The sequence below is a fragment of the Leucoraja erinacea genome, chromosome 2 (genome assembly GCF_028641065.1).
Source record: "Leucoraja erinacea ecotype New England chromosome 2, Leri_hhj_1, whole genome shotgun sequence".
NCBI classification, from domain to species: domain Eukaryota; kingdom Metazoa; phylum Chordata; class Chondrichthyes; order Rajiformes; family Rajidae; genus Leucoraja; species Leucoraja erinaceus.
Window position 1 is genome coordinate 50107037 of NC_073378.1, and position 17706 is coordinate 50124742.

General features: G+C 41.3%; 1 protein-coding gene across 1 annotated transcript in view; it reads left to right on the forward strand.

The window, feature by feature from the left end:
* The window catches only part of tbc1d5 (TBC1 domain family, member 5), a 392441-nt gene that overhangs the window by 285912 nt on the left and 88823 nt on the right, over positions 1–17706 (forward strand). The window lies entirely within an intron of this gene.

The window sequence follows — 17706 nt, forward strand, 5'->3', positions numbered from 1 at the left end:
GGAGGGCTTAAGCCAGAAAGGGTTATTGGGAAGAAAGAGCTACTTTAAATTTAGTTGCATCTGGTTGGGTAACTATAGTTGGGTGGAGATTATTCCATGCTTTAATTGGCTGGGGGAAGAACGAACTGTGAAGAATTAGAGATATATTGGTTATATAAGGTGCTGAACAAAGGGATGTGGCAACAAAATTAAAGGGAAGAAATGCAATTAGTTGTTTTTTTCACTTACAGTAAATTATCCATCACAGTCCACTCTGACATATCACACCTCAATCTGAAGAAGTGTTCCGACCCGAAACGACACCTAGTCCTTTTCGCCAGAGATGCTGCCTGTCACGCTGAATCACCACAACATTTTGTTTCCATCTTCAGTATAAACCAGCATCTGCAGTTCCTTCCTACACATCTTTCACCTCCACATCCTGCACTATTCCAGTGCAGCTGAACATAAACTTGTGGAACAAAGCTCATTTTCTATCCAGGCATATTACAGCGTTCCAGAATCAACACCGAGTTCAATGATTTCAGATAGCATTTTGGATTTTTTAACTTCAGATTTCCAACATCCATGTTTTCTACTTGAAAGGCAAACTTTGCTGACCTGATCGGCACAATCTAAGCTGCACAGAACCATAATAGAGTCCCACTTGGCAATGTGGGAGGTATGGCGGGGCAAAAGAAGCCCAACTGAGGCTGAGCCACAAAGTCCGAAGACCTGGCAAAGCGACGCTGGCAGAAAAGCTAAATGCTTCTTTGCAATCAGACTCACCTGAACATATTCCCACCCCTCATTGAATTGTTGATCCCACCACTGTCAGGGAGCCAAACAGACGGGAGCTAGTTAAAAAGAAGGCTACTGTAAATGGAGTACAAATGATTTAAAGCGTGCAAACCAGCTCACTGCCATCTGCACTTTTTTCCTCTCCCTGGACCAGTTTTTTCCTGCCTAAATCCCCAGTTGCCGATAAATGCCATTTGACTCGATCCTGCTCTAGTGCTAGGGAATCTCAGTAAGGTCATGTTGCACAAGCAGAGTCCTGTGGCAGTATGCCCTGGTAAATTTGCAGTCTGGCATCTACCTGCATGTTTGGGATCTCCACGTTTGGAAAAGTGGACTAAAGTCTGGGCATGCCGGTATTTGCAGGGTAAATACTGGCAAATTATTGGGGCATGATTGAATGGCGGAGTAGACTTGCTGGGCCTTATGGCCTAATTCTACTCCTATCACTTATGATCCTATGAAATTACCTCGGAGCTGCCAGCAATTTACCAGAGATTTCAAAGGGAGAAGAGGTCAACCATCATCCAGTAATGTACTGCCTGAAAGAATAGCGGAAATGCTCATGCAACACGGGAGGATTTAAACTAAATTGGCAGGGGGGTGGGATCTCATGCAGGACAGAGGCAGGTGAGAGGTTAGAAGTTGGCATGGAGGGTGGTGAGGGAAAGGTTAGTGGACAGAATATGCAGGTGAAAGGCGGGGAGCGAGGAAGGAGGTTTGGTTTAAACTGCACGTATTTTAATGCAAGGGGCCTGACGGGTAAGGCAGATGGATCAGATGCCGTCCATTCTACCTTCCCCGGGAGCTCATCATAAACAGCCGTCTTCATACCACCACATGCGGACGCGGCACTATTGGTCCTACATGATGTGTTATGTCAGAACAAAATCCTGACTATGGTGTGGCTGGGGATTTTAATAAGGCAAACCTCAAAAAAGTTATGCCTAACGTCTGCCAACACATCATGTGTGTCGCCAGGGGGGAAATAACTTTGGACCACTGTTACACGCCGCTCAGGAAAGGATACAAGGCCGTTTCTCTCCCTCCTTTTGGAAAATCTGACCACGCTGCCATTTTCCTGCTGCCGGAGTATAAACAACGGACAGTATGGGAAGCGGCAGTGACGAGGGACGTAAAGCGGTGGTATGACCAGTCAGAGGCCACGCTACACGATGCACTGAGTGACGTCGACTGGAATATGTTCCAATCAAGTTCCAGGTACGTCAGTGAGTTTGCAGAAGCTGTCATGGACTCCACTGCAACAATAGCCAACAACATCGTCCCCACGGTAAGGATTAGCATCTTTCCTAACCAAAAACCCTGGGTGGACAGGTCCATTCGCGTTGCTTTGAAGGCTCGCATCGCTGCTTACAACTCCGGCCTGGCATCCGGCAACCTGGATGACTACAAGGCAGAGTCCTACAGACTGAAGGGCGGTGAGGGACGCAAAAAGGAGGCACAGGGACAGGATGGAGTCGCAGATGGAGCAGCGTGACACCGGACGCCTATGGCAGCGGCTACGGACTATAACTAACTACCAAAGCAGCCCCTCCTCAACCGGGAGTGCCGGCACCTCCTTAGCTGATGACCTGAACTCTTTTTATGCACGATTTGAGACGGGCAACAAAACTCCTAGCTCGCCGGCTAACAGCAACATCATCAGCGCGCTGGCTAGCGAGGCTTGAGTGAGTTCCACCGCTGGGGATGTGCACACATTCTCGGTGTCCGAGCACGACATGAGGAGCGCACTGACACGTGTGAACACGAGGAAAGCTGTAGGCTATCCTGGCAAGTGCTAAAGTCTTGTGCTAATCAGCTAGCTCCAGTGTTCACCACAATATTCAACCTCTCCCTGACCAAGTCCGTGGTCCCTGCCTGCTTCAAGAGATCCACCATTGTACCAGTGTCTAAGAATGCCTCTCCAGCCTGCTTGAATGACTACTGACCGGTGGCCCTCACCTCACTGTTCATGAAATGCTTCGAGAGGCTGATCAAGAACTACATCTGCGCCTTCTTCCCTCGCACCATGGACCCGCTACAGTTCGTATACCATCCAAACAGATCTACTGATGATGCGGTCTCCCAGGTTTTGCACACCACTTTCTCTCACCTTGACAGCCAGAAGGGGGGCTATGTGAGGATGCTGTTCATTGATTTCAGTTCAGCTTTCAATACCAATGTCCCCACTAGACTGGCTGAGAAGCTGCTGGAACTGGGACTGAACACTCCCCTGGGTGCCTGGGTCCTGGACTTTCTCACCGCCAGGCCCCAGGTGATCAAGATGGGGAGATATACCTCCAACCCCGTCTCCCTGAACACAGGATCCCCCCAGGGTTGCGTCCTCAACCCCCTATTGTACTCCCTGTGCACACATGACTGTGTGGCTAGGTTCAGCTCCAACTCCATCATCAAGTTTGCTGATGACACTGTGGTGGTGGGCCTGATCTCTGATAACGATGAGAAGGCCTACCTGGAGGTGGCTGATCTGGCACTCTGGTGTCAGGACAACAGCCTCCTCTTGAATGTCACTAAAACTAAGGAGCTGATTGTGGACTTTTGAAGGGCAAAACAACTGAGGACATACACGCCACTGGGGATAAATGGGACTACTGCGGATAGGGTGAGCAACTTTACATACCTGGCAGTCCACATCACAGAGGATCTGACATGGACAACACACACTGCCGCACTGCAGAGCCTTTATAACCTCAGACAGCTGAGGAAATTCAGAGTCTGAAACTCTGAGGATCCTTCAATCTTTTTACTCTGGTGCAGTAGAAAGCATCCTGACCAGAAACTTCTCGATCTGGTTTGGCACCAGCTCTGCCCAGGACAGGAAGACTCTGCAGAGAGTAGTGCGTTCGGCCGAACGCACCATGGGAACTGCACTCCTCCCCCTGCAGGACCCATACACCAGGAGATGCAGATCCAGATCCAACAAGGTCATGAAGGACCCCTACCACCCCAGCAATGGACTGTTCCAGCTACTACAGCCAGGCAAGCGCATTGGCTGTCACGCTGTGAAAACAGAGAGGATGAGACGGAGTTTATTCCCACAGGCCATTAGGACTGTAAACTCTGATCTCACCAGGGCGTAATTATTGTTGTGTCTTTTTAATGCAAATACTGGTTCTGTTCTGTTGTTTTACACAATCCTGCAGGCATTGCCACTTTCATTTCACTGTACATCTTGTATGTGTATGTGACAAATAAAGTTGACTTGACTTGAGCTTAGGGCATGGATAGGTACGAGCGACTGGGATGTTGTAGCCATGACTGAAACCTAGTTAAGGGAGGGGCAGGACTGGCAGCTCAATGTTCCGGAGCTTTAGAAGAGACAGGGGTGAGGGTAAAAGGGAAGGGGGGGTTGCATTGTTGGTTAAGGAGGATGTCATGGCATTGGACAGGCATGACATTATGGATGGTCCGTCTAGTGATGCTATATGGGTGGAGGTGAGGAACAAGAATGGGATGATCACCTTGTTGGGGGTGTCCTATAGACCCCCGAATAGTCAACGGGAATTAGAAGTACAAATTTGCCAGGAGATTGCAGACAGCTGCAGGTCAAATAATGTTGTTGCAGTAGGGGATTTTAACTTTCCCAATATTGACTGGGAAGATCATAGTGTGAAGGGTTTATGGGGTGCAATTCCTCAAAAGTGTTCAGGAGATTTTTCTCAAGCAGTACGTAGAGGCCCCCACACATGAGAGGGCAACACTGGACCTAGTATTGGGAAATTGTGAAGGGCAAGTTAAATGAAGTGTGTGTGGAGGAGCCTTTTGGGACCAGTGACCACAGTTCGATTAAGTTTAAGATTGTTATGGATAGAGACAGAGAGGGCCCACATGTTAAAATGCTCAACTGGGGTAAGGCCAACTTTGACGGTATGAGAGAAGGTCTCACTCAAGTTGACTGGAGGAGGTTATTTGAGGAGAAAGGAACATCTGCCAAGTGGGATATTTTTTAAAGTGTGCTGACAAAAGCTCAGGGTGTGTAGGTTCCCGTTAAAGTGAAGGGCAAAGCAGGCAAACGTAAGGAAGCTTGGCTGACGAGGGAAATTGGGGCATTGGTCAAAAACAAGGATGCATGGGACAGGTATAAGCAGCTGGGATCAAGTGCATCCCTGGAGGAGTTTTGGGAATTAAGGAATAAACTGAAAAAGGACATCAGAAGGGCAAAAAGGGTCCAGGATAGCATTAAGGACAATCCCAACAGATGTTATAAATATATAAGGGATAAAAGGGTAACTAGAGAGAGAGTGGGACCTCTCAGGAATCAAAGCGGTCACTTCTGTGTGGAGTCACAGGAGATGGGCAAGGTCCTCAATGAGTATTTCTCCTCTATTTACTGAGGAGAAAGACAGTAGGACAGAGGAACTTGGGGTAGTCAATGGAAGTGTCTTGAGAGCAGTCAGTGTTACCGTCGAAGAAGTACTGAAGGTACTATTGTGTATGAAGGTAGACAAATCTCCAGGGCCTGATCAAATATATCTGAGGACATTGCGGGAAACTAGAGAGGAAACTGCGGGAGCCCTGGTTGAAATTTACGAGTCGTCCTTAAATACAGTAGAGGTGCCGGAAGACTGGAGGGTGGCAAATGTTGTGCCTCTTTTCAAGAACGGCTGCAGGTAAAATGCTGGGTTCTATAGGCCGGTGCGCTTAACATCTGGAAAGTTACCAGAGATTATTCTGAGGGATAGGTTATAAAGGCATTTGGACGGGCAAGGGCTGATTAGGGATAGTCAGCATGGCTTTGTAGGTGGGAGGTCGTGTCTCACAAATCTGATTGATTTTTTTGAAGACGTGACCAAAAAAGTCAATGAGTGCATGTGAATATTGCGTACATGGATTTCAGTAAGGCATTCAACAAGGTTCCGCATGGTAAGCTGCTCTGGAAGGTTAGATCGCATGTGATCCAAGGAGAGATAGCTGAATGGATAGCAAATTGGTTCCATGGAAGGAAGCAGAGGGTAATGGTGGAAGGTTGATTCTTGGATTGGAGGCCTGTGACTAGTGGTGTGCCTCAGGGTTCGGTGCTGGGCCCGTTACTGTTTGTCATCAACATCAATGAGTTGGACGAGAACATACAGGGCAAGATTAGCAAGTTAGCTGATGATACAAAAGTGGGTGGTTTTGCAGATAGTAATGATGTTTGTGAAAGATTGCAGCAGGATCTGGATCGATTTGACAGGTGGGCTGAGGAATGGTTGATAGAATTTAATACAGAGAAGTGTGAGGTGTTGCATTTTGGGATGTCTAACAAGGGCAGGACCTACACAGTGAATGGTAGGCCTCTGGGGAGTGTTGATGAGCGGAGGGATCTAGGAGTGCAGATGCATGGTTCCTTGAAGTCGAGTCACAGGTAGATAAGGTGATTAAAAAGGCATTTGACACATTGGCCTTCATCAATCAGAGTATTGAGTATGGAAGTTGGGAAGTCAAGTTGCAGTTGTATAAGACGTCGGTGAGACCGCATTTAGAATATTGTGTTCAGTTCTGGGCACCAAAGATATTGTCAAGCTTGAAATGGTTCCGAAAAGATTTACGAGAATGTTGCCAGTTCTAGAGGGTGTGAGCTATAGGGAGAGGTTGAGTAGACTGGGTCTCTATTCCTTGGAGCGCAGGAGGATGAGGGTTGATCTTATAGTATACAAAATCATGGGAGGAATAGATCGAGTAGATGCACTTGCCCAGAGTAGGGGAAACGAGGACCAGAGCTCATAGGTTCAAATTGAAGGAGAAAAGATTTCATAGGAATCTGAGATGTAACTTTTTCACACGAAGGGTGGTGGATGTATGGAACAAGCTGCCAGATGAGGTAGTTGAGGCTGGGACTATCCCAACGTTTAAGAAACAGTTGGACAGGTACATGGATAGGACAAGTTTGGAGGGATATGGATCAAGCGCAGGCATGTGGGACTAGTGTAGCTGGGACATGCTGGCCGGTGTGGGCAAGTTGGGCCGAAGGGCCTGTTTCCACACAGTATCACTCTATGACTCTATGTATTCAATAATACTTTCAAAAGAAAGTTGGATGAATTCTTAAGGAGAAAACAGCTCAACTGCGAGGCGTGGGACTAATTGGACAACTCTTTCAAAGACCCTGAATAAATATGAAGCCAAATGGCCACTTTCTGAGTGCCAACATTCTATAAAATGATTAAGCATCCTCTGCCAATATCTTTAACCTTATTAAATTTCTTTAGAAAATAATCACATTTGCATTGTAATATATTACTGATTCCAAAGTGCCAGCAGGAAAATGTTAAAGGATACCAGGGAGCAACATGTGATCTAATTAAAATTTTACAGGTTCTTTGTCAAGTTTTATTTGTTAAAAATGATCAAGTTCATTAGCTTGATAACAGATGTTTTTTAATAGCCTAATTATAATGACCTTGTTTGTACCTATCAGGTATATCATTTCTCATTGTTGGAATACTGCCCAATTTGCAATGGAGAATATCAGCATCACACTTGCAGTGGTTAAGTGCAGCAAAAGATTCTTGTTTGGTTTCAAAATCTAGCTCTTCAGACATGACACAGGTAGTTTTATATTTTCTCCCAACTACTGTAATTGACATCTGACATACATGGTCCAAACTGAGGATAGTTTAGAGTTACAGTATGGGAACAGGCCGTTCAGCCCACTGAGTCCACGCCAACCATCAATCACCCATTTACGTTAGTTCTGTGTTATCCTATTTTCTCATCCACTCCTTACACACTAAGGACAATTTACAGAGACAATTAACCTGCAAACCTGCACATCTTTGAGATGTAGGAGGAAACCGGAGAACCCAGAGGAAACCTACACAGCCACAGGGAGAACATGCAAACTTCATACAGACAACACCCAAGGTCAGGATTGAACCCAGGTCTGTGGCACTGTGAGGATGCGTCTGTACCAGTTGCGACACTGTGTAGTAGCATTCCTTCGTACCTATACATATATGTAAATGGCAGCACATCATTTAACAGAATCGTATATATCTTTTCTCCATCAGGAAACACAAAAATATAATAGCAAGATAAAGGCCATTGAATTTGCTCCACAATTCAATAAGCTGATGGCTGATGTGATTTTGGCCTTGTATACACTTTCTGGACTGACCTTCATGATGTTGGATTCCTCTGTAATCCAAAAATCCATTATGTTCAATGACTCGGCATCCACAGTACTCTGGTGTAGAGAATTCCAATGCTTCTCAACTCTTTTAGAGAAGAAATTCCTCCATCTCCCTCTCATGCGAATAACCATTTTGCCAAGAACGTGTCTACCAGCTCTAGACCGTCTGGTAGACACGTTCTTACAGCATTTACCCCATCAAGCCCTCTCAGAATCTTATATATATCAATTATCTCAAGAGAATCAGGAGCAGTGACAACAGGTAGTTGTTTAACACGAGCCTCAAGCAATTTAAACATAGGCTGATAACTTCTATTATTTAAGTTGTGGTTCCGTTTTATTCTTTTAAAAAATGTTTATTGATGCTCTGCCCTCAGAATCTCCTGATAGATAATAGATGTGTTTTTCCAATGTGTCCACAACATCCCTCCAGGTGTTTTGTTTACCCACGTCCTAATAATCATTGAAACAAAGAACTGCTGATGCTGGTTAATACACAAAAGGATACAAAGTGCCGGAGTAACTCTGCAGGTCAGGCAGGATCTCTGAAGAACATGTTAGGTAATTTATAGATCACATATCCACGTTCTCCAGCGATGCTCCCTGTCCTGCTGAGTTACATCTACACAGTGCCTTTTCCTAATAATTGTTGCATGCCTTAACACAATTAAGAGCCAAACTTCTGAATATTGTAGCAAACCTGTTTTACTGCACTTTGCAGCCTGGCATCATAACCACAATGCTAATCACCCCACTTTTAATAAACTACTTTTTTCCACGATGATACTTCATCCCAGAGACCCTTGGGTTTATAGGTTAATTGCCCTCTGTAGATTACCATCATTGTGCAGGGAATATATGAGAAAGCAGGCTAACCCCGAACTAGTATGAACAGATGGTTGGCATGGTGGACTGAAGGGCTTGTTTCCATGCTGTATCTCTAAACTAAACTGAACTACTATGTGCCGGATCGTGATGGACCACATTAAAATCAACCAAAGGTCCCTGTTTACATTGTCACTATAAGCCTCTTTAATAAATCTCAGTCCATGTGCTAAATATATCACTGGTGATGGCCCACAATAATCATTTCATTTTTATGAAAGTTGAGACTGTTGTAACCTTTCTGACTATTAACTAATTAGCAGCTTCATATTCAATTTACTGATCTGCATTTGGTTTGGCAAGATGCAGCTTTTATATTTGTCAGGTGTGGAAAATCAATGAGTTGTGTTTATAGTAATGCAATAGCTATCAATGAACAGGAATCGCAATATTCCAGATGGTCAGACCTCAGTGTTCATTCAAAGCTGTCTGGTGCTGTTTCTCAACACTTGTAGCATGTTAGTGCTCATTCTTATGGTTAATGAAGAAGAAAAATAATTAAGAAAAAGAGTGTCACAGAGGGCATTTTATTGCTTTGGTATTTTCTTTGGTTAAGGGACGGGAAATCATGATGTTGTGCTTACAATATGAAAAAGTTGAAGCAAAAACATTGAATGAAAATGATTAATATTCTCTGAAAATACAGAATGCAAAGTATTATATTAAGCATTCTTTTCTTTTCAAGCTCCAAAGAATATTTCTTTGAAATATTTACATGGACTATGAGTAGATACCTATAGTGTGATGGTCAGTGCACCATAAAGGCATTTTGCATATGCCTTTCATTTCATTTGACTTTCCCGTACTGCTCCCTGCAAATAGTTACTTGGTATTGGTCCTATATAAACCACTGATTCTGAGCTGACACCAACCATACTATTATTACAGCTGCACAATGTGTGTATTTAGACAAAACCAAATGAGACAGCAATTATTGTGTTTAATAAAGGTAACCTTAGCAGTAAATAATATCCAACATTGTTCCAGGATTATCAATATTTTAGTTTGTTGACTATACACAAAAAAACATAAGAGTCGACCACTTACTCTGTACCAAGGTTGCTATTAAAAAAAAAGGATGTCTACCTGATGGTTATACCTGTCTGTGCTTTTGTATTTCACATCTTTAAGTTGAGTCTTTTAATTGCTAGTTAGGTGAAGTAGCCTATTTTCTTTGACACCTTAATTCCACATGTCTCCTCTTTTATACATCAACATTATATTTATCTCAGAATACCTTGCCATCTGGGACTAATAACACAAAAGTACTTGACGTGAAAAGAAAAATATTTACAGGGCAAAGAAGAACAAGCAGGGAAGAAGAGCTAATTGGATAGCTCTTTTGCAAATTTACCACGGAAAATTAGCCCATTCCTCCTCCTCTGTACAAGTATGATGCCACTGTTCTTTACATTCTGTGAACATTCCAAAATTGCTTATCTCCAACGGCATAACCTTTCTTTGCTATAATAATAAAAATAATAAGAGCTTCTGTTACTTTTAACTTGAGTTATTTATTCACCCTCAAGGATACTATCTTGTATGTTTGTAGCTTGACATTTTTCATGTTCTGTTAGGTAGTTTATTCAGAAACTGAATTTTGCACAGATCAAGGTTTCAATATATTTTTAATTTATATCAGCCGACCACAACAAAGTATACGTTTGATAGTGGGCTGTCAGGTCACATTGGACTTCTGTGTGCGCTGAGCCAAACTGGACATCAGACGTGCACTTGAAGTTAGACGACGTCGCTCCTCAGTGCCTGCTCGCCCATCATATTTGTAATTCAGCCAAGTGGCAGAGCAGGGGCACGCTGAGCTGCGGGGCGAGGTGCACCACATCCAGACACTCTGTTTTATGTTCAGGCATCTGGCTGACATACAATCGGCCTGCCTGTTCCTTTGAATGAGCTCAGTGACGTGTAGAAGAAAGTAAATTGGTATTTCAAGTATAATTGCAGTTGTTGCTCCTTTCAATACTTCAGCTTAATCCTTGTATTTTCATAGCCATAGATTAGAAAATGATAAATGTGTAAGTTTCAAGATGCTTTAATCAATTAATACTTGTATAACATCCTGATGAGAAAGTAAAATGTCCATGATGTGGAACAAAGAAGCAAGAAGAAAGAATTCAAACTCGAAAGAACTAAAGGTTTATTGGAGGTGATCAAAAACTATGATGAATGGGTTTTTGACATTGGTGAGAAATGTAGCGTGGTAAAGAAGAGTTAAGATAAGGAGTCCAGAATATAAAGGGATCGCGGTTTTGAATTTAATGCTGAAGAGTTACAGGTCGGGATGTCCAAAATTTGAGACTCACAAGTTACAATTGGCATGGAGGAAGGCTCCAAATTAGAATATAACACAAAGGTTTTTAGGCATGGAAAATTGATTAAAATTAATGAATGAAAAAAACCTCAAAATTATATAACACCTGAATCCCTAACCACTTTATAATAAGTTATGGAACATAAAACAGTACAGCATGGGAACAGGCCCTCCGGCCCACAGTGTTTGTGCCAAACATGATACCAAGTTGAACTGATCTTTTCTGCCGGCACATGATCCATATCTCTCTGTTCCTTGCATTTCTATGTGCCTATCTTAAAGCCTCTTAAATGCCACTCTCTTATCTGCCTCCACTACCACCCATGGCAATGCATTCCAGGCCCCAATCACCCTCTGCGTAAACAAAAACTTGGCACGCATACCTCCATTAAAGGTTCCCCTGCTCACCGTTTAGCTATGCCCTCTAGTATTGTACATTTTCACCCTGGCAAAAATATTCCGACAGTCCACCCTATCAATGCCTCTCATAATTTTATATATTTCTATCAGGTCTCCCCTCAACCTCCAACATTCCAGAGAAAACAAGTTTATCCAACCTCTCCCTGTAGCTGAAATTCTCTAATCCAGGCAGAATTCTGGTAAACCTTCTCTAGTGTAGTTTAGTTTGGTTTATTGTCACATGTATCGAGGTACAGTGAAAAACTTTTATAGCATGCTAATCAGTCAATGGAAAGACGATACGATCCAGCGTAGTGACATGATAAAATAAATACTGAGAATAACGTTTAATGCAGGATAAAGTCCAGTAAAATCCAATCAAAGATAGTCTGAGGATCTCCAATGAGGTAGATACTAGCCCATGACTGCTCTCGAGTTATTGGTAGCATGGTTCAGTTGCCTGATAACAGATGACCAGCTTCAACTGATGATGTCACAATGGCTCGGCTAGCAGTGATCAGCCTTACTGAATATCTCATCATATATTTGACATGTTATTCGCGATTAAAGCTTTAAAAAGTGGATGGGGTACAACTCATCCATGATTATGCTGGTGGCCTTGCCCAGGCAGTGTGAGATATAAAGTGAGATAAATGGGAGGGTGGTTGGTTTGTGTGATGGTCTGGACTGCGTCCATAATTAATTGTCTTGGATGGAGCTGTTCCCACACCATGCTAATAAAGTTTGGGAACAGCTCCATCCCGATAAAATGCTTTCTGCGGTGCATCTGGATTTCGCTCAATTCCTTCATTTTCCTAACAAACTGTCCTGAAGACATTTTTACCTCCAATTTTTTCAGTATTTTGCTGTCTTCCTCTCAGCTGGGACTTTTCCGAAATGCAGTCCAATAACTATATATTTAAGCAATATTATTCTATTAAATGTGATCTTGAGAGTACATAATATTTTCTGTGGTATTCATAACACAACAATGATAAAAGATCAGCGGGTGCAGCAGCATCTATGGAGCGAAGGAAATAGGCAATGTTTCGGGCTGAAACCCTTCTTCAGGGTTTACTTTTACTTTTTTACAATTACTTTTACATTGAAGTGATTGAAATCCAAGTGAAGTTTCAATGGCATCAGAAAAATAAAACCTCCGGAATGGATGATATTCATTACGTGGTTGGTTGGAGTCAGTATCAGCACAATTACTATATTAAACTTTGAATCTTCAGATGTCCTGGTTCAAGCTAAAACTAAAGACAAATAAACATTGCATCTGAATCAGTGTCCATCTGATTACACTCCTTGAGGATATTCATCTACATGTTCAATTAATAAAACAACGAGATTGGGGACATTTCTATTCAACCTGTCAAAGGAATTTTTATTGGGGGGGGGAGGATTAGAAGTAGTCAGTGAGGTAAACAAGCATAATAGTTGAGTGGCAAATGACAATAGTGCTACCTTCCCAATATTTAACTGAAGGAGCTGTATGTAATGACAGACAGCCTGACACCATGCATGTAATTTTAATATTACACGTATCCCATCCCCCTCGACATTCCGGATTAATAAATTAAGGTTTTGTCAACTAATTACAAATCAGGTTAATTACAAATCACAAATTACAAATCACAAATTACAAATCACAAATCAATAACATTAGCCAACTCTGAAACACGAAACACTGAGCATTGGGATCCAGATGTCACGGACAACTGGCCTCAGTTCCTCGCTCACATCTGGCAATGTTAGTAACTAACATGCTAGTTACTTTGTCAAAGAAGTCATCAACTGGTTGAACATAATTTCTCATCCATAAAATTATACACAGCTGTATAAGTATTCTGTTACCATTTCCTTCATTTTCCACCCCGGTCCCCTACTATTTCCAGCAGATTATTTATGTCTTTCTTAGTGAAGACAGACCCAAAATAGTTATTCAATTGGTCTGCCATGTCCTTGTTCCCCATGATCAATTCACCTGTTTCTGACTGCAAGGAACCTACATTTGTTTTAACTAATCTTTTTCTCTTCACATATCTATAAAAACCTTTGCAGTCAGTTTTTATGTTCCCTGCCAGTTTTCTTTCATAATCTATTTTCCCTTTCCTAATTAAGCCCTTTGTCCTCCTCTGCTGGACTCTGAATTTCTCCCAGTCCTCAGGTAGGCTGCTTTTTCTGGCTAATTTGTATGCTTCATCTTTTGTTTTGATACTATCCCTGATTTCCCTTGTTATCCACGGATGCACTACCTTCCCTGATTTATTATTTTGCCAAATTGGGATGAACAATTTTTGGAGTTCATCCATGCAGTCTTTAAATGCCTTCCATTGCCTATCCACCGTGAACCCTTTAAGAATCAATTGCCAGTCTATCTTGGCCAATTCACGTCTGATACCCTCAAAGTTACCTTTCTTTAAGTTCAGAACCCTTGTTTCTGAATTAATTATGTCACTCTCTATCCTAATGAAGAACTCAACCATATTATGGTCACTCTTGCCCAAGGGGCCATGCACAACAAGACTGAACAAGACTGATGATAGATGAATTTGCTCTATAATAAAGCAAAATCCCCAAACAAGTGTCCGACAGATCAGAAACACTTTTCAGGAGTCAGGTATGGATTTGTCAATGACCACTGTCCGCAGAAGACTTCATGAACAAAAATACCGAGGCTCCACTGCAAGATGCAAACCACTGGTTAGCCGCAAAAATAGGATGGCCAGGTTACAGTTTGCCAAGAAGTACTTAAAAGATCAACCACAGTTCTGGAAAAAGGTCTTGTGGCCAGATGAGATGAAGATTAACATATAACAGAGTGATGGCAAGAGCAAAGTATGGAAGAGAGAAGGAACTGCCCAAGATCCAAAGCGTATCACCTCATCTGTGAAACACGGTGGTGGAGGTGTTATGGCCTGGGCATGTATGGCTGCTGAAGGTACTGGCTCACATCTTCATTGATGATACAACTGCTGATGGTAGTAGCATAATGATAATATTGAAGTGTATAGACACATCCTATCTGCTCAAATTCAAACGAATGCCTCAAAACTCATTGGTCGGCAGTTTATTCTACAGCAAGACAATGATCCCAAACATACTGCTAAAGCAACAAAGGGGTTTTTCAAAGCTAAAAAATTGTAAATTTTTGAGTGGCCAAGTCAATCACCTGTTCTGAACCCAATTGTTCATGTCTTTTATATGCTGAAGAGAAAACTGAAGGGGACTTGCCCCCAAAACAAGCATAAGCTAAAGATGGCGGCAATACAGGTCTGGCAGAGCATCACCAGAGAAGACACCCAGCAACTGGTGATGTCCATGAATCAAAGACTTCAAGCAGTCATTGCATGCAAAGGATATGCAACAAAATACTAAACATGACTATTTTCATTTACATGATAGTGCTGTGTCCCAAACATTATGCTGCCCTGAAATGGGGGGGGGGGGCTATGTATAAATACTGCTGTAATTTCTACATGGTGAAACCAAAATGTATAAAAATGGCCTTTATTAAAATCTGACAATGTGCACTTTAACCACATGTGATTTTTTTCTATTACAAATCTCAAATTGTGGAGTACTGAGGCAAATAAATAAATGATGGGTCTTTGTCCCAAACATTATGGAGGGCATCGTATATCCTACTTTTAAAATCCCCTGTTTGCCTGTTATTCTTTGCCTCCATTGTTAACCACAGATTGTGTCTCTCGTGGAATTTCTCTTTTTGATGAGGATAAACCCGCTGAGCATTATAGATCAGCTATTTGAATGTGTGTTATTGTTCATCAACGAACCTGTCTCTCTGCATGTTTACCCAGTCCACTTTAGGCAACCTCCCTCCTACCATTATAATTGCCCTTATTTAAATTGAAGAAATTGGTAACCTGTGGTGTTCATCCTCAAAATGCATGTTGAAATTCTATTATATTGTAAATATAATTTTTTATCATTTATAACGTATAGATTTAATCTTTGTTATCATAACATTTCCAATTCTGAGCATCATGCTTCAGAATGTCATCAGGAAATGCATGGTAATTTTACAACAGTAATAGCAGGATTAGTGAAATTAGATTCTGTTTGGGGTCTGGAGATGTTAAAATTGTTTCCTTGGAAACAGAATATACAGATTTAACAGACATTAATAGACATTAATGTTTATATGTCATAATATATATGATATCTCATAAACAGATTTAATAGACATGTTCAAAGTCATCAAAGGTTTTAGTATATTACAGCAGAGAAACAGGCTATTCAGCCCAACTTGTGCATGCTGGGCTTTGATGGAGTAAATACGTTTGTATTCATCAGCAGAAGGAACACAGCATATCCAGTGAACATAGATCAAAAGCAGTTAACGAAAGAACCACAGATATGATTGGTAGTTTTTTTTATACTTAAAGATATTGTGGTCTGGAATGCACTACTAGGTACTAAATTGCAAAGAGGAATTACTTGAAAGATATCTAATTGCAGAACTGAGGAATAATCGGGGAAATAAGTCTAATTGACTAGCAGTTATATAGACCTGGGGAAGCCATGTGAGCCAAATAATTTCCTCCTTTGCTATAAGATACCATGATTTCTATAAATTGCATGCAAATAATATTCCATAAGTATTGAATTCAAGGTAGTAATATTCATCTGAAGGTGTATATTTGCATCACCAGGAATTACTAGTCGGGAGAATGCCTGTCTAAACAAAGTTACCTTTCTCTGGAAAAAAATGGCTAATGAGAAATAAATTGAATTTCAAACATGCCTCTCAGCAAAAAAAAAACAAACACGCTGACACTTGCATTCATTAAGTTTAGTTCATCTGTTTACGTATGCTACTGCCATATTTTTGAAAAGTAGCTTCAACTTGTATTACAGATTACATGATTGCTTTTAATCTTCCATGTGAAATAATTCTACATCTTTCACGGTTGAAAATGTCTTTGTGTTAATTCTCATAAAACAAATTGTAAGAAAGGAAAGGGGGATAAATCTTTGACTTTTCAGTATTTGAGGTATAAGAAAGAAGAATTTGCCCAGACCTTCCTTCATAGTGAACAGTTGAGCCTTGCAAGCTTAACTTCGTGCCTGATGAATTGGGGTTTCCCAGAGAATCTCAAGTACAAGCTTCCACAGGGCTTCCAGCTCCCAGCTGATTAATCCGTTCCATGTTCATGCACTCCGATTGTTTTCATATTGATGATGTGCTGTGATAATCATGACTAAAATGAAAGGCTATTGCAAGCTTGAGGAACTCTGGAGAAAGTAGAAGTTATTAAGTGAAGTAAGAAAGTAAAAATGAATGTAACAATGTGAATATAAGAAGTTATCATAGAGCAGCAAATGGATAGGGATAGAGTATACAATGAGGGGAAAATAGAAACACTCAGCAGGTCATGCAGCATCATCCATGGATAGAGAAACAGTTAATATTTCCAGTCAAAGACAGTGTGTGAGCGCTGTTTTCGTTTCCACAGTTGCAGCTTCACCTGCAGCACCTGCTTTTTATATTTCAGAAATCCAGCCTTGGCAATTCTTTAATTTTTCATGAGAGATAAACGAACAGAGTTGAAAAGACCGGCTGTTGGGGGATTAATTTTAGCAAGGGAAACATTTTAAATGTTGTTAACTGGAAACAAATAGACTGGTGTGGAAATGTTTTCAACTCCCAGACATAGCAACTTGTTCAACTATGTGGACTGTTGTGGGATGAATTAACTGACTAAGGCTAATACAAAACTATTGGTGGATTATAGGAGCCAGGTTTACAGAAATAAACAAGTATCAGTAGCTTAATGCTTTTGAAAAATTAGTTTTACAATTTCAGTCATTTTTTATTAACTAATGATTAACAAAAGGTACATTTTAACAAAGGGTATCAGATAAACAAAACCTTGTTGCATTTGAATAATTTAAAAATTCTGAAAGGATAAAGGAGAAAGATACTAATAGAATATTGAAAATCATTTTGACAGTAGTGTACTTTATTGTTAAGTACTTTCATCTGTTTTATTCTTTTAAATCTTATAATGACTCTGCATTTTTCTTTGGAAAGATCCATAATTAATTTGCAAATTCTGATATCCAGATAATTTGAATAGATCACTGAAATTCCAAAAATGTTTGACCTAATTATATTAATACCAGTTAGGGCTTTAATTGTTGAATTTTTATT